This window comes from Ambystoma mexicanum, chromosome 1p (genome assembly GCF_040938575.1).
Source record: "Ambystoma mexicanum isolate Mex_15411 chromosome 1p, UKY_AmexF1_1, whole genome shotgun sequence".
NCBI lineage: Eukaryota > Metazoa > Chordata > Amphibia > Caudata > Ambystomatidae > Ambystoma > Ambystoma mexicanum.
The window spans coordinates 1,027,452,568-1,027,475,601 of NC_090921.1; the positions used below are offsets into that span (position 1 = coordinate 1,027,452,568).

The 23,034-nt window shown below is 41.2% G+C and overlaps 3 non-coding genes across 3 annotated transcripts; all 3 read right to left on the reverse strand.

The window, feature by feature from the left end:
* Window positions 1–7,324: 7,324 nt before the first annotated feature.
* On the reverse strand, window positions 7,325–7,410 carry TRNAY-GUA (transfer RNA tyrosine (anticodon GUA)). Its single transcript is given in 2 exon segments — window positions 7,325–7,360; window positions 7,374–7,410. It is a non-coding gene; the product is annotated as a tRNA-Tyr (tRNA).
* A 6,286-nt stretch (window positions 7,411–13,696) lies between these two features.
* TRNAY-GUA (transfer RNA tyrosine (anticodon GUA)) lies at window positions 13,697–13,782 on the reverse strand. The gene is given in 2 exon segments: window positions 13,697–13,732; window positions 13,746–13,782. It is a non-coding gene; the product is annotated as a tRNA-Tyr (tRNA).
* An 8,224-nt stretch (window positions 13,783–22,006) lies between these two features.
* Window positions 22,007–22,092, reverse strand: TRNAY-GUA (transfer RNA tyrosine (anticodon GUA)). The gene is given in 2 exon segments: window positions 22,007–22,042; window positions 22,056–22,092. It is a non-coding gene; the product is annotated as a tRNA-Tyr (tRNA).
* Between the last annotated feature and the right edge of the window lie 942 nt (window positions 22,093–23,034).

Genomic DNA, 23,034 nt, shown 5'->3' on the forward strand with positions numbered 1-23,034 from the left:
CAGAGTATTCATCAGTGTTTGGCCTTGCCAATATTTTAATATCTTGGATGGTATATAGTGTTCTCCCATTTTCCTTGAGAAATCAAGATTGTCAAGGGGATTCTGCTGTTTTGTCAGTTCATAGCAAGAGATGGGGATCCAAAACACCTCACAGGAAACCAACGAAGATTGGTGTCGGACAGAAAAATAACGTGGCCACAGCCTCAAAGCAAAAGGCATCTATTTTCAGTGATGAAATATAATATAATTATAAATTGTCTGTTATTTTATTTTCCAAGTATTTTACTTTCCAAGTATTCAATAAAATTTGCATTTGGCAAAAGTCCTTCAATCTGGATTTGAACCAGCGACCTAAGGATGCCTGTTTTACCACTACAGTCCTCTGCTCTACCAACTGAGCTATCGAAGGCTTGGCACATCAGTCTCTAGCAAGCTCAATACGAGCTTCCACTTCAACCGTCGACATTCAAACATCTCTTGCAATTCGTGCAAAATACTACAAATTTGGCTTGCGAGGTTCCCGAATTGAGTAAAAGCACTTCAGTTCACAATTAAAAAAATGACCCCCTACCGCAGTCTCCCGCATGTTACTGACCACCATACTAAGGGGGAAAAGTTGAAAGGCGGCGCCTCACAGGCCATCTCCTCAGAGTATTCAGCCGTGTTGGGCCTTGACACTATTTTAATATCTTGGATGGTGTATAGTGTTCTCCCATTTCCCTTGAAAAATCAAGATTGTCAAGGGGATTCTGCTGTTTTGCCAGTTCATAGCAAGAGATGGGGATCCAAAACACCTCACAGGAAACCAATGAAGATTCGTGTTGGACAGAAAAATAATGTGGCCACAGCCTTAAAGCAAAAGGCATCTATTTTCAGTGATGAAATATAATATAATTACAAATTGTCTGTTATGTTATTTTCCAAGTATTTTACTTTCCAAGTATTCAATAAAATTTGCATTTGGCAAAACTCCTTCGAGCCGGATTTGAACCAGCAACCTAAGGATGCCTGTTTTACCACTACAGTCCTCCCCTCTACCAACTGAGCTATCGAAGGCTTGGCAAACCGTTCTCTAGCAAGCTCAATTCGAGCTTCCACTTCAACCGTCGACATGCAAACATCTCTTGCAATTCGTGCAAAATACTACAAATTTGGCTTGTGAGGTTCCCGAATTGAGTAAAAGCATATCAGTTCCCAATTAAAAAAACGACCGCCTCCGCAGTCTCCCGCATGTTACTGACCACCATACTAAGGAGGAAAAGTTGAAAGGCGGCGCCTAACAGGCCATCTCCTCAGAGTATTCATCAATGTTTGGCCTTGACAATATTTTAATATCTTGGATGGTGTATAGTGTTCTCCCATTTCCCTTGAGAAATCAAGATTGTCAAGGGGATTCTGCTGTTTTGTCAGTTCATAGCAAGAGATGGGGATCCAAAACACCTCACAGGAAACCAACGAAGATTGGTGTCGGACAGAAAAATAACGTGGCCACAGCCTCAAAGCAAAAGGCATCTATTTTCAGTGATGAAATATAATATAATTATAAATTGTCTGTTATTTTACTTTCCAAGTATTTTACTTTCCAAGTATTCAATAAAATGTGCATTTGGCAAAAGTCCTTCGAGGCGGGTTTGAACCAGCGACCGAAGGATGCCTGTTTTACCACTACAGTCCTCCGCTCTACCAACTGAGCTATTGAAGGCTTGGCAAATCAGTTTCTAGCAAGCTCAATACGAGCGTCCACTTCAACCGTCGACATTCAAACATCTCTTGCAATTCGTGCAAAATACTACAAATTTGGCTTGTGAGGTTCCCGAATTTAGTAAAAGCACATCAGTTCCCAATTAAAAAAATGACCCCCTCCGCAGTCTCCCGCATGTTACTGACCACCATACTAAGGGGGAAAAGTTGAAAGGCGGCGCCTCACAGGCCATCTCCTCAGAGTATTCAGCCGTGTTGGACCTTGACAATATTTTAATATCTTGGATGGTGTATAGTGTTCTCTCATTTCCCTTGAGAAATCAAGATTGTCAAGGGGATTCTGCTGTTTTGCCAGTTCATAGCAAGAGATGGGGATCCAAAACACCTCACAGGAAAACAATGAAGATTGGTGTTGGACAGAAACATAACATGGCCACAGCCTCAAAGCAAAAGGCATCTATTTTCAGTGATGAAATATAATATAATTATAAATTGTCTGTTATTTTATTTTCCAAGTATTTTACTTTCCAAGTATTCAATAAAATTTGCATTTGGCAAAAGTCCTTCGAGACGGATTTGAACCAGCAACCTAAGGATGCCTGTTTTACCACTACAATCCTACGCTATACCAACTGAGCTATCGAAGGCTTTGCAAATCATTCTCTAGCAAACTCAATACGAGCTTCCACTTCAACCGTCGACTTGGAAACATCTCTTGCAATTCGTGCAAAATACTACAAATTTGGCTTGTGAGGTTCCCGAATTGAGTAAAAGCACATCAGTTCCCAATTAAAAAAATGACCCCCTCCGCAGTCTCCCGCATGTTACTGACCACCATACTAAGGGGGAAAAGTTGAAAGGCGCGCCTCACAGGCCATCTCCTCAGAGTATTCAGCCGTGTTGGGCCTTGACAATATTTTAATATCTTGGATGGTGTACAGTGTTCTCTCATTTCCCTTGAAAAATCAAGATTGTCAAGCGGATTCTGCTGTTTTGCCAGTTCATAGCAAGAGATGGGGATCCAAAACACCTCACAGGAAACCAATGAAGATTCGTGTTGGACAGAAAAATAACGTGGCCACAGCCTCAAAGCAAAAGGCATCTATTTTCAGTGATGAAATATAATATAATTATAAATTGTCTGTTATTTTACTTTCCAAGTATTTTACTTTCCAAGTATTCAATAAAATGTGCATTTGGCAAAAGTCCTTTGAGCCGGATTTGAACCAGCGACGAGCTATCGAAGGCTTGGCAAATCATTCTCTAGTAAACTCAATACAAGCTTCCACTTCAACCGTCGACTTGTAAACATCTCTTGCAATTCATGCAAAATACTACAAATTTGGCTTGTGAGGTTCCCGAATTGAGTAAAAGCACATCAGTTCACAATTAAAAAAATGACCCCCTCCGCAGTCTCCCGCATGTTACTGACCACCATACTAAGGGGGAAAAGTTGAAAGGCGGCGCCTCACAGGCCATCTCCTCAGAGTATTCACCCGTGTTGGGCCTTGACAATATTTTAATATCTTGGATGGTGTATAGTGTTCTCTCATTTCCCTTGAGAAATCAAGATTGTCAAGGGGATTCTGCTGTTTTGCCAGTTCATAGCAAGAGATGGGGATCCAAAACACCTCACAGGAAACCAATGAAGATTGGTGTTGGACAGAAACATAACGTGGCCACAGCCTCAAAGCAAAAGGCATCTATTTTCAGTGATGAAATATAATATAATTATAAATTGTCTGTTATTTTATTTTCCAAGTATTTTACTTTCCAAGTATTCAATAAAATTTGCATTTGGCAAAAGTCCTTCAATCTGGATTTGAACCAGCGACCTAAGGATGCCTGTTTTACCACTACAGTCCTCTGCTCTACCAACTGAGCTATCGAAGGCTTGGCACATCAGTCTCTAGCAAGCTCAATACGAGCTTCCACTTCAACCGTCGACATTCAAACATCTCTTGCAATTCGTGCAAAATACTACAAATTTGGCTTGTGAGGTTCCCGAATTGAGTAAAAGCACATCAGTTCACAATTAAAAAAATGACCCCCTACCGCAGTCTCCCGCATGTTACTGACCACCATACTAAGGGGGAAAAGTTGAAAGGCGGCGCCTCACAGGCCATCTCCTCAGAGTATTCAGCCGTGTTGGGCCTTGACAACATTTTAATATCTTGGATGGTGTACAGTGTTCTCTCATTTCCCTTGAAAAATCAAGATTGTCAAGGGGATTCTGCTGTTTTGCCAGTTCATAGCAAGAGATGGGGATCCAAAACACCTCACAGGAAACCAATGAAGATTCGTGTTGGACAGAAAAATAATGTGGCCACAGCCTTAAAGCAAAAGGCATCTATTTTCAGTGATGAAATATAATATAATTATAAATTGTCTGTTATGTTATTTTCCAAGTATTTTACTTTCCAAGTATTCAATAAAATTTGCATTTGGCAAAACTCCTTCGAGCCGGATTTGAACCAGCAACCTAAGGATGCCTGTTTTACCACTACAGTCCTCCCCTCTACCAACTGAGCTATCGAAGGCTTGGCAAACCGTTCTCTAGCAAGCTCAATTCGAGCTTCCACTTCAACCGTCGACATGCAAACATCTCTTGCAATTCGTGCAAAATACTACAAATTTGGCTTGTGAGGTTCCCGAATTGAGTAAAAGCATATCAGTTCCCAATTAAAAAAACGACCGCCTCCGCAGTCTCCCGCATGTTACTGACCACCATACTAAGGAGGAAAAGTTGAAAGGCGGCGCCTAACAGGCCATCTCCTCAGAGTATTCATCAGTGTTTGGCCTTGACAATATTTTAATATCTTGGATGGTGTATAGTGTTCTCCCATTTCCCTTGAGAAATCAAGATTGTCAAGGGGATTCTGCTGTTTTGTCAGTTCATAGCAAGAGATGGGGATCCAAAACACCTCACAGGAAACCAACGAAGATTGGTGTCGGACAGAAAAATAACGTGGCCACAGCCTCAAAGCAAAAGGCATCTATTTTCAGTGATGAAATATAATATAATTATAAATTGTCTGTTATTTTACTTTCCAAGTATTTTACTTTCCAAGTATTCAATAAAATGTGCATTTGGCAAAAGTCCTTCGAGGCGGGTTTGAACCAGCGACCGAAGGATGCCTGTTTTACCACTACAGTCCTCCGCTCTACCAACTGAGCTATCGAAGGCTTGGCAAATCAGTTCTAGCAAGCTCAATACGAGCATCCACTTCAACCATCGACATTCAAACATCTCTTGCAATTCGTGCAAAATACTACAAATTTGGCTTGTGAGGTTCCCGAATTTAGTAAAAGCACATCAGTTCCCAATTAAAAAAATGACCCCCTCCGCAGTCTCCCGCATGTTACTGACCACCATACTAAGGGGGAAAAGTTGAAAGGCGGCGCCTCACAGGCCATCTCCTCAGAGTATTCAGCCGTGTTGGGCCTTGACAATATTTTAATATCTTGGATGGTGTATAGTGTTCTCTCATTTCCCTTGAGAAATCAAGATTGTCAAGGGGATTCTGCTGTTTTGCCAGTTCATAGCAAGAGATGGGGATCCAAAACACCTCACAGGAAAACAATGAAGATTGGTGTTGGACAGAAACATAACATGGCCACAGCCTCAAAGCAAAAGGCATCTATTTTCAGTGATGAAATATAATATAATTATAAATTGTCTGTTATTTTATTTTCCAAGTATTTTACTTTCCAAGTATTCAATAAAATTTGCATTTGGCAAAAGTCCTTCGAGACGGATTTGAACCAGCAACCTAAGGATGCCTGTTTTACCACTACAATCCTCCGCTCTACCAACTGACCTATCAAAGGCTTTGCAAATCATTCTCTAGCAAACTCAATACGAGCTTCCACTTCAACCGTCGACTTGGAAACATCTCTTGCAATTCGTGCAAAATACTACAAATTTGGCTTGTGAGGTTCCCGAATTGAGTAAAAGCACATCAGTTCCCAATTAAAAAAATGACCCCCTCCGCAGTCTCCCGCATGTTACTGACCACCATACTAAGGGGGAAAAGTTGAAAGGCGGCGCCTCACAGGCCATCTCCTCAGAGTATTCAGCCGTGTTGGGCCTTGACAATATTTTAATATCTTGGATGGTGTACAGTGTTCTCTCATTTCCCTTGAAAAATCAAGATTGTCAAGGGGATTCTGCTGTTTTGCCAGTTCATAGCAAGCGATGGGGATCCAAAACACCTCACAGGAAACCAATGAAGATTCGTGTTGGACAGAAAAATAACGTGGCCACAGCCTCAAAGCAAAAGGCATCTATTTTCAGTGATGAAATATAATATAATTATAAATTGTCTGTTATTTTACTTTCCAAGTATTTTACTTTCCAAGTATTCAATAAAATGTGCATTTGGCAAAAGTCCTTTGAGCCGGATTTGAACCAGCGACGAGCTATCGAAGGCTTGGCAAATCATTCTCTAGTAAACTCAATACAAGCTTCCACTTCAACCGTCGACTTGTAAACATCTCTTGCAATTCGTGCAAAATACTACAAATTTGGCTTGTGAGGTTCCCGAATTGAGTAAAAGCACATCAGTTCCCAATTAAAAAAATGACCCCCTCCGCAGTCTCCCGCATGTTACTGACCACCATACTAAGGGGGAAAAGTTGAAAGGCGGCGCCTCACAGGCCATCTCCTCAGAGTATTCAGCCGTGTTGGGCCCTGACAATATTTTAATATCTTGGATGGTGTATAGTGTTCTCTCATTTCCCTTGAGAAATCAAGATTGTCAAGGGGATTCTGCTGTTTTGCCAGTTCATAGCAAGAGATGGGGATCCAAAACACCTCACAGGAAACCAATGAAGATTCGTGTTGGACAGAAAAATAATGTGGCCACAGCCTCAAAGCAAAAGGCATCTATTTTCAGTGATGAAATATAATATAATTATAAATTGTCTGTTATGTTATTTCCCAAGTATTTTACTTTCCAAGTATTCAATAAAATTTGCATTTGGCAAAACTCCTTCGAGCCGGATTTGAACCAGCAACCTAAGGATGCCTGTTTTACCACTACAGTCCTCCCCTCTACCAACTGAGCTATCGAAGGCTTGGCAAACCGTTCTCTAGCAAGCTCAATTCGAGCTTCCACTTCAACCATCGACATTCAAACATCTCTTGCAATTCGTGCAAAATACTACAAATTTGGCTTGTGAGGTTCCCGAATTGAGTAAAAGCACATCAGTTCACAATTAAAAAAATGACCCCCTACCGCAGTCTCCCGCATGTTACTGACCACCATACTAAGGGGGAAAAGTTGAAAGGCGGCGCCTAACAGGCCATCTCCTCAGAGTATTCATCAGTGTTTGGCCTTGACAATATTTTAATATCTTGGATGGTGTATAGTGTTCTCCCATTTCCCTTGAGAAATCAAGATTGTCAAGGGGATTCTGCTGTTTTGTCAGTTCATAGCAAGAGATGGGGATCCAAAACACCTCACAGGAAACCAACAAAGATTGGTGTCGGACAGAAAAATAACGTGGCCACAGCCTCAAAGCAAAAGGCATCTATTTTCAGTGATGAAATATAATATAATTATAAATTGTCTGTTATTTTACTTTCCAAGTATTTAATAAAATGTGCATTTGGCAAAAGTCCTTCGAGCCGGGTTTGAACCAGCGACCGAAGGATGCCTGTTTTACCACTACAGTCCTCCGCTCTACCAACTGAGCTATCGAAGGCTTGGCAAATCAGTTTCTAGCAAGCTCAATGCGAGCGTCCACTTCAACCGTCGACATTCAAACATCTCTTGCAATTCGTGCAAAATACTACAAATTTGGCTTGTGAGGTTCCCGAATTTAGTAAAAGCACATCAGTTCCCAATTAAAAAAATGACCCCCTCCGCAGTCTCCCGCATGTTACTGACCACCATACTAAGGGGGAAAAGTTGAAAGGCGGCGCCTCACAGGCCATCTCCTCAGAGTATTCAGCCGTGTTGGGCCTTGACAATATTTTAATATCTTGGATGGTGTATAGTGTTCTCTCATTTCCCTTGAGAAATCAAGATTGTCAAGGGGATTCTGCTGTTTTGCCAGTTCATAGCAAGAGATGGGGATCCAAAACACCTCACAGGAAAACAATGAAGATTGGTGTTGGACAGAAACATAACATGGCCACAGCCTCAAAGCAAAAGGCATCTATTTTCAGTGATGAAATATAATATACTTATAAATTGTCTGTTATTTTATTTTCCAAGTATTTTACTTTCCAAGTATTCAATAAAATTTGCATTTGGCAAAAGTCCTTCGAGCCGGATTTGAACCAGCAACTTAAGGATGCCTGTTTTACCACTACAATCCTCCGCTCTACCAACTGAGCTATCAAAGGCTTTGCAAGTCATTCTCTAGCAAACTCAATACGAGCTTCCACTTCAAACGTCGACTTGTAAACATCTCTTGCAATTCGTGCAAAATACTACAAATTTGGCTTGTGAGGTTCCCGAATTGAGTAAAAGCACATCAGTTCCCAATTAAAAAAATGACCCCCTCCGCAGTCTCCCGCATGTTACTGACCACCATACTAAGGGGGAAAAGTTGAAAGGCGGCGCCTCACAGGCCATCTCCTCAGAGTATTCAGCCGTGTTGGGCCTTGACAATATTTTAATATCTTGGATGGTGTACAGTGTTCTCTCATTTCCCTTGAAAAATCAAGATTGTCAAGGGGATTCTGCTGTTTTGCCAGTTCATAGCAAGAGATGGGGATCCAAAACACCTCACAGGAAACCAATGAAGATTCGTGTTGGACAGAAAAATAACGTGGCCACAGCCTCAAAGCAAAAGGCATCTATTTTCAGTGATGAAATATAATATAATTATAAATTGTCTGTTATTTTACTTTCCAAGTATTTTACTTTCCAAGTATTCAATAAAATGTGCATTTGGCAAAAGTCCTTTGAGCCGGATTTGAACCAGCGACGAGCTATCGAAGGCTTGGCAAATCATTCTCTAGTAAACTCAATACAAGCTTCCACTTCAACCGTCGACTTGTAAACATCTCTTGCAATTCGTGCAAAATACTACAAATTTGGCTTGTGAGGTTCCCGAATTGAGTAAAAGCACATCAGTTCCCAATTAAAAAAATGACCACCTCCGCAGTCTCCCGCATGTTACTGACCACCATACTAAGGGGGAAAAGTTGAAAGGCGGCGCCTCACAGGCCATCTCCTCAGAGTATTCAGCCGTGTTGGGCCTTGACAATATTTTAATATCTTGGATGGTGTATAGTGTTCTCTCATTTCCCTTGAGAAATCAAGATTGTCAAGGGGATTCTGCTGTTTTGCCAGTTCATAGCAAGAGATGGGGATCCAAAACACCTCACAGGAAACCAATGAAGATTGGTGTTGGACAGAAACATAACGTGGCCACAGCCTCAAAGCAAAAGGCATCTATTTTCAGTGATGAAATATAATATAATTATAAATTGTCTGTTATTTTATTTTCCAAGTATTTTACTTTCCAAGTATTCAATAAAATTTGCATTTGGCAAAAGTCCTTCAATCTGGATTTGAACCAGCGACCTAAGGATGCCTGTTTTACCACTACAGTCCTCTGCTCTACCAACTGAGCTATCGAAGGCTTGGCACATCAGTCTCTAGCAAGCTCAATACGAGCTTCCACTTCAACCGTCGACATTCAAACATCTCTTGCAATTCGTGCAAAATACTACAAATTTGGCTTGTGAGGTTCCCGAATTGAGTAAAAGCACATCAGTTCACAATTAAAAAAATGACCCCCTACCGCAGTCTCCCGCATGTTACTGACCACCATACTAAGGGGGAAAAGTTGAAAGGCGGCGCCTCACAGGCCATCTCCTCAGAGTATTCAGCCGTGTTTGGCCTTGACAATATTTTAATATCTTGGATGGTGTATAGTGTTCTCCCATTTCCCTTGAAAAATCAAGATTGTCAAGGGGATTCTGCTGTTTTGCCAGTTCATAGCAAGAGATGGGGATCCAAAACACCTCACAGGAAACCAATGAAGATTCGTGTTGGACAGAAAAATAATGTGGCCACAGCCTTAAAGCAAAAGGCATCTATTTTCAGTGATGAAATATAATATAATTATAAATTGTCTGTTATGTTATTTTCCAAGTATTTTACTTTCCAAGTATTCAATAAAATTTGCATTTGGCAAAACTCCTTCGAGCCGGATTTGAACCAGCAACCTAAGGATGCCTGTTTTACCACTACAGTCCTCCCCTCTACCAACTGAGCTATCGAAGGCTTGGCAAACCGTTCTCTAGCAAGCTCAATTCGAGCTTCCACTTCAACCGTCGACATGCAAACATCTCTTGCAATTCGTGCAAAATACTACAAATTTGGCTTGTGAGGTTCCCGAATTGAGTAAAAGCATATCAGTTCCCAATTAAAAAAACGACCGCCTCTGCAGTCTCCCGCATGTTACTGACCACCATACTAAGGAGGAAAAGTTGAAAGGCGGCGCCTAACAGGCCATCTCCTCAGAGTATTCATCAGTGTTTGGCCTTGACAATATTTTAATATCTTGGATGGTATATAGTGTTCTCCCATTTCCCTTGAGAAATCAAGATTGTCAAGGGGATTCTGCTGTTTTGTCAGTTCATAGCAAGAGATGGGGATCCAAAACACCTCACAGGAAACCAACGAAGATTGGTGTCGGACAGAAAAATAACGTCGCCACAGCCTCAAAGCAAAAGGCATCTATTTTCAGTGATGAAATATAATATAATTATAAATTGTCTGTTATTTTATTTTCCAAGTATTTTACTTTCCAAGTATTCAATAAAATTTGCATTTGGCAAAAGTCCTTCAATCTGGATTTGAACCAGCGACCTAAGGATGCCTGTTTTACCACTACAGTCCTCTGCTCTACCAACTGAGCTATCGAAGGCTTGGCACATCAGTCTCTAGCAAGCTCAATACGAGCTTCCACTTCAACCGTCGACATTCAAACATCTCTTGCAATTCGTGCAAAATACTACAAATTTGGCTTGCGAGGTTCCCGAATTGAGTAAAAGCACATCAGTTCACAATTAAAAAAATGACCCCCTACCGCAGTCTCCCGCATGTTACTGACCACCATACTAAGGGGGAAAAGTTGAAAGGCGGCGCCTCACAGGCCATCTCCTCAGAGTATTCAGCAGTGTTGGGCCTTGACAATATTTTAATATCTTGGATGGTGTATAGTGTTCTCCCATTTCCCTTGAAAAATCAAGATTGTCAAGGGGATTCTGCTGTTTTGCCAGTTCATAGCAAGAGATGGGGATCCAAAACACCTCACAGGAAACCAATGAAGATTCGTGTTGGACAGAAAAATAATGTGGCCACAGCCTTAAAGCAAAAGGCATCTATTTTCAGTGATGAAATATAGTATAATTATAAATTGTCTGTTATGTTATTTTCCAAGTATTTTACTTTCCAAGTATTCAATAAAATTTGCATTTGGCAAAACTCCTTCGAGCCGGATTTGAACCAGCAACCTAAGGATGCATGTTTTACCACTACAGTCCTCCCCTCTACCAACTGAGCTATCGAAGGCTTGGCAAACCGTTCTCTAGCAAGCTCAATTCGAGCTTCCACTTCAACCGTCGACATGCAAACATCTCTTGCAATTCGTGCAAAATACTACAAATTTGGCTTGTGAGGTTCCCGAATTGAGTAAAAGCATATCAGTTCCCAATTAAAAAAACGACCGCCTCCGCAGTCTCCCGCATGTTACTGACCACCATACTAAGGAGGAAAAGTTGAAAGGCGGCGCCTAACAGGCCATCTCCTCAGAGTATTCATCAGTGTTTGGCCTTGACAATATTTTAATATCTTGGATGGTGTATAGTGTTCTCCCATTTCCCTTGAGAAATCAAGATTGTCAAGGGGATTCTGCTGTTTTGTCAGTTCATAGCAAGAGATGGGGATCCAAAACACCTCACAGGAAACCAACGAAGATTGGTGTCGGACAGAAAAATAACGTGGCCACAGCCTCAAAGCAAAAGGCATCTATTTTCAGTGATGAAATATAATATAATTATAAATTGTCTGTTATTTTACTTTCCAAGTATTTTACTTTCCAAGTATTCAATAAAATGTGCATTTGGCAAAAGTCCTTCGAGGCGGGTTTGAACCAGCGACCGAAGGATGCCTGTTTTACCACTACAGTCCTCCGCTCTACCAACTGAGCTATCGAAGGCTTGGCAAATCAGTTTCTAGCAAGCTCAATACGAGCGTCCACTTCAACCGTCGACATTCAAACATCTCTTGCAATTCGTGCAAAATACTACAAATTTGGCTTGTGAGGTTCCCGAATTTAGTAAAAGCACATCAGTTCCCAATTAAAAAAATGACCCCCTCCGCAGTCTCCCGCATGTTACTGACCACCATACTAAGGGGGAAAAGTTGAAAGGCGGCGCCTCACAGGCCATCTCCTCAGAGTATTCAGCCGTGTTGGACCTTGACAATATTTTAATATCTTGGATGGTGTATAGTGTTCTCTCATTTCCCTTGAGAAATCAAGATTGTCAAGGGGATTCTGCTGTTTTGCCAGTTCATAGCAAGAGATGGGGATCCAAAACAACTCACAGGAAAACAATGAAGATTGGTGTTGGACAGAAACATAACATGGCCACAGCCTCAAAGCAAAAGGCATCTATTTTCAGTGATGAAATATAATATAATTATAAATTGTCTGTTATTTTATTTTCCAAGTATTTTACTTTCCAAGTATTCAATAAAATTTGCATTTGGCAAAAGTCCTTCGAGACGGATTTGAACCAGCAACCTAAGGATGCCTGTTTTACCACTACAATCCTCCGCTCTACCAACTGAGCTATCAAAGGCTTTGCAAATCATTCTCTAGCAAACTCAATACGAGCTTCCACTTCAACCGTCGACTTGGAAACATCTCTTGCAATTCGTGCAAAATACTACAAATTTGGCTTGTGAGGTTCCCGAATTGAGTAAAAGCACATCAGTTCCCAATTAAAAAAATGACCCCCTCCGCAGTCTCCCGCATGTTACTGACCACCATACTAAGGGGGAAAAGTTGAAAGGCGGCGCCTCACAGGCCATCTCCTCAGAGTATTCAGCCGTGTTGGGCCTTGACAATATTTTAATATCTTGGATGGTGTACAGTGTTCTCTCATTTCCCTTGAAAAATCAAGATTGTCAAGCGGATTCTGCTGTTTTGCCAGTTCATAGCAAGAGATGGGGATCCAAAACACCTCACAGGAAACCAATGAAGATTCGTGTTGGACAGAAAAATAACGTGGCCACAGCCTCAAAGCAAAAGGCATCTATTTTCAGTGATGAAATATAATATAATTATAAATTGTCTGTTATTTTACTTTCCAAGTATTTTACTTTCCAAGTATTCAATAAAATGTGCATTTGGCAAAAGTCCTTTGAGCCGGATTTGAATCAGCGACGAGCTATCGAAGGCTTGGCAAATCATTCTCTAGTAAACTCAATACAAGCTTCCACTTCAACCGTCGACTTGTAAACATCTCTTGCAATTCGTGCAAAATACTACAAATTTGGCTTGTGAGGTTCCCGAATTGAGTAAAAGCACATCAGTTCACAATTAAAAAAATGACCCCCTCCGCAGTCTCCCGCATGTTACTGACCACCATACTAAGGGGGAAAAGTTGAAAGGCGGCGCCTCACAGGCCATCTCCTCAGAGTATTCAGCCGTGTTGGGCCTTGACAATATTTTAATATCTTGGATGGTGTATAGTGTTCTCTCATTTCCCTTGAGAAATCAAGATTGTCAAGGGGATTCTGCTGTTTTGCCAGTTCATAGCAAGAGATGGGGATCCAAAACACCTCACAGGAAACCAATGAAGATTGGTGTTGGACAGAAACATAACGTGGCCACAGCCTCAAAGCAAAAGGCATCTATTTTCAGTGATGAAATATAATATAATTATAAATTGTCTGTTATTTTACTTTCCAAGTATTTTACTTTCCAAGTATTCAATAAAATGTGCATTTGGCAAAAGTCCTTCGAGCCGGGCTTGAACCAGCGACCTAAGGATGCCTGTTTTACCTCTACAGTCCTCCGCTCTACCAACTGAGCTATCGAAGGCTTGGCAAATCAGTTTCTAGCAAGCTCAATACGAGCTTCCACTTCAACCGTCGACATTCAAACATCTCTTGCAATTCGTGCAAAATACTACAAATTTGGCTTGTGAGGTTCCCGAATTGAGTAAAAGCACATCAGTTCACAATTAAAAAAATGACCCCCTCCGCAGTCTCCCGCATGTTACTGACCACCATACTAAGGAGGAAAAGTTGAAAGGCGGCGCCTCACAGGCCATCTCCTCAGAGTATTCATCAGTGTTCGGCCTTGACAATATTTTAATATCTTGGATGGTGTATAGTGTTCTCCCATTTCCCTTGAGAAATCAAGATTGTCAAGGGGATTCTGCTGTTTTGTCGGTTCATAGCAAGAGATGGGGATCCAAAATACCTCACAGGAAACCAACGAAGATTAGTGTCGGACAGAAAAATAACGTGGCCACAGCCTCAAAGCAAAAGGCATCTATTTTCAGTGATGAAATATAATATAATTATAAATTGTCTGTTATTTTACTTTCCAAGTATTTTACTTTCCAAGTATTCAATAAAATGTGCATTTGGCAAAAGTCCTTCGAGCCGGGTTTGAACCAGCGACCGAAGGATGCCTGTTTTACCACTACAGTCCTCCACTCTACCAACTGAGCTATCGAAGGCTTGGCAAATCAGTTTCTAGCAAGCTCAATGCGAGCGTCCACTTCAACCGTCGACATTCAAACATCTCTTGCAATTCGTGCAAAATACTACAAATTTGGCTTGTGAGGTTCCCGAATTTAGTAAAAGCACATCAGTTCCCAATTAAAAAAATGACCCCCTCCGCAGTCTCCCGCATGTTACTGACCACCATACTAAGGGGGAAAAGTTGAAAGGCGGCGCCTCACAGGCCATCTCCTCAGAGTATTCAGCCGTGTTGGGCCTTGACAATATTTTAATATCTTGGATGGTGTATAGTGTTCTCTCATTTCCCTTGAGAAATCAAGATTGTCAAGGGGATTCTGCTGTTTTGCCAGTTCATAGCAAGAGATGGGGATCCAAAACACCTCACAGGAAAACAATGAAGATTGGTGTTGGGCAGAAACATAACATGGCCACAGCCTCAAAGCAAAAGGCATCTATTTTCAGTGATGAAATATAATATAATTATAAATTGTCTGTTATTTTATTTTCCAAGTATTTTACTTTCCAAGTATTCAATAAAATTTGCATTTGGCAAAAGTCCTTCGAGCCGGATTTGAACCAGCAACTTAAGGATGCCTGTTTTACCACTACAATCCTCCGCTCTACCAACTGAGCTATCAAAGGCTTTGCAAATCATTCTCTAGCAAACTCAATACGAGCTTCCACTTCAAACGTCGACTTGTAAACATCTCTTGCAATTCGTGCAAAATACTACAAATTTGGCTTGTGAGGTTCCCGAATTGAGTAAAAGCACATCAGTTCCCAATTAAAAAAATGACCCCCTCCGCAGTCTCCCGCATGTTACTGACCACCATACTAAGGGGGAAAAGTTGAAAGGCGGCGCCTCACAGGCCATCTCCTCAGAGTATTCAGCCGTGTTGGGCCTTGACAATATTTTAATATCTTGGATGGTGTACAGTGTTCTCTCATTTCCCTTGAAAAATCAAGATTGTCAAGGGGATTCTGCTGTTTTGCCAGTTCATAGCAAGAGATGGGGATCCAAAACACCTCACAGGAAACCAATGAAGATTCGTGTTGGACAGAAAAATAACGTGGCCACAGCCTCAAAGCAAAAGGCATCTATTTTCAGTGATGAAATATAATATAATTATAAATTGTCTGTTATTTTACTTTCCAAGTATTTTACTTTCCAAGTATTCAATAAAATGTGCATTTGGCAAAAGTCCTTTGAGCCGGATTTGAACCAGTGACGAGCTATCGAAGGCTTGGCAAATCATTCTCTAGTAAACTCAATACAAGCTTCCACTTCAACCGTCGACTTGTAAACATCTCTTGCAATTCGTGCAAAATACTACAAATTTGGCTTGTGAGGTTCCCGAATTGAGTAAAAGCACATCAGTTCACAATTAAAAAAATGACCCCCTCCGCAGTCTCCCGCATGTTACTGACCACCATACTAAGGGGGAAAAGTTGAAAGGCGGCGCCTCACAGGCCATCTCCTCAGAGTATTCAGCCGTGTTGGGCCTTGACAATATTTTAATATCTTGGATGGTGTATAGTGTTCTCTCATTTCCCTTGAGAAATCAAGATTGTCAAGGGGATTCTGCTGTTTTGCCAGTTCATAGCAAGAGATGGGGATCCAAAACACCTCACAGGAAACCAATGAAGATTGGTGTTGGACAGAAACATAACGTGGCCACAGCCTCAAAGCAAAAGGCATCTATTTTCAGTGATGAAATATAATATAATTATAAATTGTCTGTTATTTTATTTTCCAAGTATTTTACTTTCCAAGTATTCAATAAAATTTGCATTTGGCAAAACTCCTTCGAGCCGGATTTGAACCAGCAACCTAAGGATGCCTGTTTTACCACTACAGTCCTCCCCTCTAGCAACTGAGCTATCGAAGGCTTGGCAAACCGTTCTCTAGCAAGCTCAATTCGAGCTTCCACTTCAACCCTCGACATGCAAACATCTCTTGCAAGTCGTGCAAAATACTACAAATTTGGCTTGTGAGGTTCCCGAATTGAGTAAAAGCACATCAGTTCACAATTAAAAAAATGACCCCCTACCGCAGTCTCCCGCATGTTACTGACCACCATACTAAGGGGGAAAAGTTGAAAGGCGGCGCCTCACAGGCCATCTCCTCAGAGTATTCAGCCGTGTTGGGCCTTGACAATATTTTAATATCTTGGATGGTATATAGTGTTCTCCCATTTCCCTTGAGAAATCAAGATTGTCAAGGGGATTCTGCTGTTTTGTCAGTTCATAGCAAGAGATGGGGATCCAAAACACCTCACAGGAAACCAACGAAGATTGGTGTCGGACAGAAAAATAACGTGGCCACAGCCTCAAAGCAAAAGGCATCTATTTTCAGTGATGAAATATAATATAATTATAAATTGTCTGTTATTTTATTTTCCAAGTATTTTACTTTCCAAGTATTCAATAAAATTTGCATTTGGCAAAAGTCCTTCGATCTGGATTTGAACCAGCAACCTAAGGATGCCTGTTTTACCACTACAGTCCTCTGCTCTACCAACTGAGCTATCGAAGGCTTGGCACATCAGTCTCTAGCAAGCTCAATACGAGCTTCCACTTCAACCGTCGACATTCAAACATCTCTTGCAATTCGTGCAAAATACTACAAATTTGGCTTGTGAGGTTCCCGAATTGAGTAAAAGCACATCAGTTCACAATTAAAAAAATGACCCCCTACCGCAGTCTCCCGCATGTTACTGACCACCATACTAAGGGGGAAAAGTTGAAAGGCGGCGCCTCACAGGCCATCTCCTCAGAGTATTCAGCCGTGTTGGGCCTTGACAATATTTTAATATCTTGGATGGTGTATAGTGTTCTCCCATTTCCCTTGAAAAATCAAGATTGTCAAGGGGATTCTGCTGTTTTGCCAGTTCATAGCAAGAGATGGGGATCCAAAACACCTCACAGGAAACCAATGAAGATTCGTGTTGGACAGAAAAATAATGTGGCCACAGCCTTAAAGCAAAAGGCATCTATTTTCAGTGATGAAATATAATATAATTATAAATTGTCTGTTATGTTATTTTCCAAGTATTTTACTTTCCAAGTATTCAATAAAATTTGCATTTGGCAAAACTCCTTCGAGCCGGATTTGAACCAGCAACCTAAGGATGCCTGTTTTACCACTACAGTCCTCCCCTCTACCAACTGAGCTATCGAAGGCTTGGCAAACCGTTCTCTAGCAAGCTCAATTCGAGCTTCCACTTCAACCGTCGACATGCAAACATCTCTTGCAATTCGTGCAAAATACTACAAATTTGGCTTGTGAGGTTCCCGAATTGAGTAAAAGCATATCAGTTCCCAATTAAAAAAACGACCGCCTCCGCAGTCTCCCGCATGTTACTGACCACCATACTAAGGAGGAAAAGTTGAAAGGCGGCGCCTAACAGGCCATCTCCTCAGAGTATTCATCAGTGTTTGGCCTTGACAATATTTTAATATCTTGGATGGTGTATAGTGTTCTCCCATTTCCCTTGAGAAATCAAGATTGTCAAGGGGATTCTGCTGTTTTGTCAGTTCATAGCAAGAGATGGGGATCCAAAACACCTCACAGGAAACCAACGAAGATTGGTGTCGGACAGAAAAATAACGTGGCCACAGCCTCAAAGCAAAAGGCATCTATTTTCAGTGATGAAATATAATATAATTATAAATTGTCTGTTATTTTACTTTCCAAGTATTTTACTTTCCAAGTATTCAATAAAATGTGCATTTGGCAAAAGTCCTTCGAGGCGGGTTTGAACCAGCGACCGAAGGATGCCTGTTTTACCACTACAGTCCTCCGCTCTACCAACTGAGCTATCGAAGGCTTGGCAAATCAGTTTCTAGCAAGCTCAATACGAGCGTCCACTTCAACCGTCGACATTCAAACATCTCTTGCAATTCGTGCAAAATACTACAAATTTGGCTTGTGAGGTTCCCGAATTTAGTAAAAGCACATCAGTTCCCAATTAAAAAAATGACCCCCTCCGCAGTCTCCCGCATGTTACTGACCACCATACTAAGGGGGAAAAGTTGAAAGGCGGCGCCTCACAGGCCATCTCCTCAGAGTATTCAGCCGTGTTGGGCCTTGACAATATTTTAATATCTTGGATGGTGTATAGTGTTCTCTCATTTCCCTTGAGAAATCAAGATTGTCAAGGGGATTCTGCTGTTTTGCCAGTTCATAGCAAGAGATGGGGATCCAAAACACCTCACAGGAAAACAATGAAGATTGGTGTTGGACAGAAACATAACATGGCCACAGCCTCAAAGCAAAAGGCATCTATTTTCAGTGATGAAATATAATATAATTATAAATTGTCTGTTATTTTACTTTCCAAGTATTTTACTTTCCAAGTATTCAATAAAATTTGCATTTGGCAAAAGTCCTTCGAGACGGATTTGAACCAGCAACCTAAGGATGCCTGTTTTACCACTACAATCCTCTGCTCTACCAACTGAGCTATCAAAGGCTTTGCAAATCATTCTCTAGCAAACTCAATACGAGCTTCCACTTCAACCGTCGACTTGGAAACATCTCTTGCAATTCGTGCAAAATACTACAAATTTGGCTTGTGAGGTTCCCGAATTGAGTAAAAGCACATCAGTTCCCAATTAAAAAAATGACCCCCTCCGCAGTCTCCCGCATGTTACTGACCACCATACTAAGGGGGAAAAGTTGAAAGGCGGCGCCTCACAGGCCATCTCCTCAGAGTATTCAGCCGTGTTGGGCCTTGACAATATTTTAATATCTTGGATGGTGTACAGTGTTCTCTCATTTCCCTTGAAAAATCAAGATTGTCAAGCGGATTCTGCTGTTTTGCCAGTTCATAGCAAGAGATGGGGATCCAAAACACCTCACAGGAAACCAATGAAGATTCGTGTTGGACAGAAAAATAACGTGGCCACAGCCTCAAAGCAAAAGGCATCTATTTTCAGTGATGAAATATAATATAATTATAAATTGTCTGTTATTTTACTTTCCAAGTATTTTACTTTCCAAGTATTCAATAAAATGTGCATTTGGCAAAAGTCCTTTGAGCCGGATTTGAACCAGCGACGAGCTATCGAAGGCTTGGCAAATCATTCTCTAGTAAACTCAATACAAGCTTCCACTTCAACCGTCGACTTGTAAACATCTCTTGCAATTCGTGCAAAATACTACAAATTTGGCTTGTGAGGTTCCCGAATTGAGTAAAAGCACATCAGTTCACAATTAAAAAAATGACCCCCTCCGCAGTCTCCCGCATGTTACTGACCACCATACTAAGGGGGAAAAGTTGAAAGGCGGCGCCTCACAGGCCATCTCCTCAGAGTATTCAGCCGTGTTGGGCCTTGACAATATTTTAATATCTTGGATGGTGTATAGTGTTCTCTCATTTCCCTTGAGAAATCAAGATTGTCAAGGGGATTCTGCTGTTTTGCCAGTTCATAGCAAGAGATGGGGATCCAAAACACCTCACAGGAAACCAATGAAGATTGGTGTTGGACAGAAACATAACGTGGCCACAGCCTCAAAGCAAAAGGCATCTATTTTCAGTGATGAAATATAATATAATTATAAATTGTCTGTTATTTTACTTTCCAAGTATTTTACTTTCCAAGTATTCAATAAAATGTGCATTTGGCAAAAGTCCTTCGAACCGGGTTTGAACCAGCGACCTAAGGATGCCTGTTTTACCTCTACAGTCCTCCGCTCTACCAACTGAGCTATCGAAGGCTTGGCAAATCAGTCTCTAGCAAGCTCAATACGAGCTTCCACCTCAACCGTCGACATTCAAACATCTCTTGCAATTCGTGCAAAATACTACAAATTTGGCTCGTGAGGTTCCCGAATTGAGTAAAAGCACATCAGTTCACAATTAAAAAAATGACCCCCTCCGCAGTCTCCCGCATGTTACTGACCACCATACTAAGGAGGAAAAGTTGAAAGGCGGCGCCTCACAGGCCATCTCCTCAGAGTATTCATCAGTGTTCGGCCTTGACAATATTTTAATATCTTGGATGGTGTATAGTGTTCTCCCATTTCCCTTGAGAAATCAAGATTGTCAAGGGGATTCTGCTGTTTTGTCAGTTCATAGCAAGAGATGGGGATCCAAAATACCTCACAGGAAACCAACGAAGATTAGTGTCGGACAGAAAAATAACGTGGCCACAGCCTCAAAGCAAAAGGCATCTATTTTCAGTGATGAAATATAATATAATTATAAATTGTCTGTTATTTTACTTTCCAAGTATTTTACTTTCCAAGTATTCAATAAAATGTGCATTTGGCAAAAGTCCTTCGCGCCGGATTTGAACCAGCGACCCAAAGATGCCTGTTTTACCACTACAGTCCTCCGCTCTACCAACTGAGCTAACGAAGGCTTGGCAAATCATTCTCTAGCAAACTCAATACGAGCTTCACCTTCAACCGTCGACTTGTAAACATCTCTTGCAATTCGTGCAAAATACTAAAAATTTGGCTTGTGAGGTTCCCGAATTGAGTAAAAGCACATCAGTTCCCAATTAAAAAAATGACCCCCTCCGTAGTCTCCCGCATGTTACTGACCACCATACTAAGGGGGAAAAGTTGAAAGGCGGCGCCTCACAGGCCATCTCCTCAGAGTATTCAGCCGTGTTGGGCCTTGACAATATTTTAATATCTTGGATGGTGTATAGTGTTCGCTCATTTCCCTTGAGAAATCAAGATTGTCAAGGGGATGCTGCTGTTTTGCCAGTTCATAGCAAGAGATGGGGATCCAAAACACCTCACAGGAAAATAATGAAGATTGGTATTGGACAGAAACATAACAAGGCCACAGCCTCAAAGCAAAAGGCATCTATTTTCAGTGATGAAATATAATATCATTATAAATTGTCTGTTATTTTATTTTCCAAGTATTTTACTTTCCAAGTATTCAATAAAATTTGCATTTGGCAAAAGTCCTTCGAGCCGGATTTGAACCAGCAACGTAAGGATGCCTGTTTTACCACTACAGTCCTCCGCTCTACCAACTGAGCTATCAAAGGCTTGGCAAATCATTCTCTAGCAAACTCAATACGAGCTTCCACTTCAACCGTCGACTTGTAAACATCTCTTGCAATTTGTGCAAAATACTACAAATTTGGCTTGTGAGGTTCCCGAATTGAGTAAAAGCACATCAGTTCCCAATTAAAAAAATGACCCCCTCCGCAGTCTCCCGCATGTTAATGACCACCATACTAAGGGGGAAAAGTTGAAAGGCGGCGCCTCACAGGCCATCTCCTCAGAGTATTCAGCCGTGTTGGGCCTTGACAATATTTTAATATCTTGGATGGTGTATAGTGTTCTCTCATTTCCCTTGAGAAATCAAGATTGTCAAGGGGATTCTGCTGTTTTGCCAGTTCATAGCAAGAGATGGGGATCCAAAACACCTGACAGGAAACCAATGAAGATTCGTGTTGGACAGAAAAATAACGTGGCCACAGCCTCAAAGCAAAAGGCATCTATTTTCAGTGATGAAATATAATATAATTATAAATTGTCTGTTATTTTACTTTCCAAGTATTTTACTTTCCAAGTATTCAATAAAATGTGCATTTGGCAAGAGTCCTTCGAGCCGGATTTGAACCAGCGACCTAAGGATGCCTGTTTTACCACTACAGTCCTCCGCTCTACCAACTGAGCTATCGAAGGCTTGGCAAATCAACTCTAGCAAACTCAATACGAGCTTCCACTTCAACCGTCGACTTGTAAACATCTCTTGCAATTCGTGCAAAATACTACAAATTTGGCTTGTGAGGTTCCCGAATTGAGTAAAAGCACATCAGTTCCCAATTAAAAAAATTACCCCCTCCGTAGTCTCCCGCATGTTACTGACCACCATACTAAGGGGGAAAAGTTGAAAGGCGGCACCTCACAGGCCATCTCCTCAGAGTATTCAGCTGCGTTGGGCCTTGACAATATTTTAATATCTTGGATGGTGTATAGTGTTCTCTCATTTCCCTTGAGAAATCAAGATTGTCAAGGGGATTCTGCTGTTTTGCCAGTTCATAGCAAGAGATGGGGATCCAAAACACCTCACAGGAAACCAATGAAGATTTGTGTTGGACAGAAAAATAACGTGGCCACAGCCTCAAAGCAAAAGGCATCTATTTTCAGTGATGAAATATAATATAATTATAAATTGTCTGTTATTTTACTTTCCAAGTATTTTACTCTCCAAGTATTCAATAAAATGTGCATTTGGCAAAAGTCCTTTGAGCCGGATTTGAACCAGCAACGAGCTATCGAAGGCTTGGCAAATCATTCTCTAGTAAACTCAATACAAGCTTCCACTTCAACCGTCGACTTGTAAACATCTCTTGCAATTCGTGCAAAATACTACAAATTTGGCTTGTGAGGTTCCCGAATTGAGTAAAAGCACATCAGTTCACAATTAAAAAAATGACCCCCTCCGCAGTCTCCCGCATGTTACTGACCACCATACTAAGGGGGAAAAGTTGAAAGGCGGCGCCTCACAGGCCATCTCCTCAGAGTATTCAGCCGTGTTGGGCCTTGACAATATTTTAATATCTTGGATGGTGTATAGTGTTCTCTCATTTCCCTTGAGAAATCAAGATTGTCAAGGGGATTCTG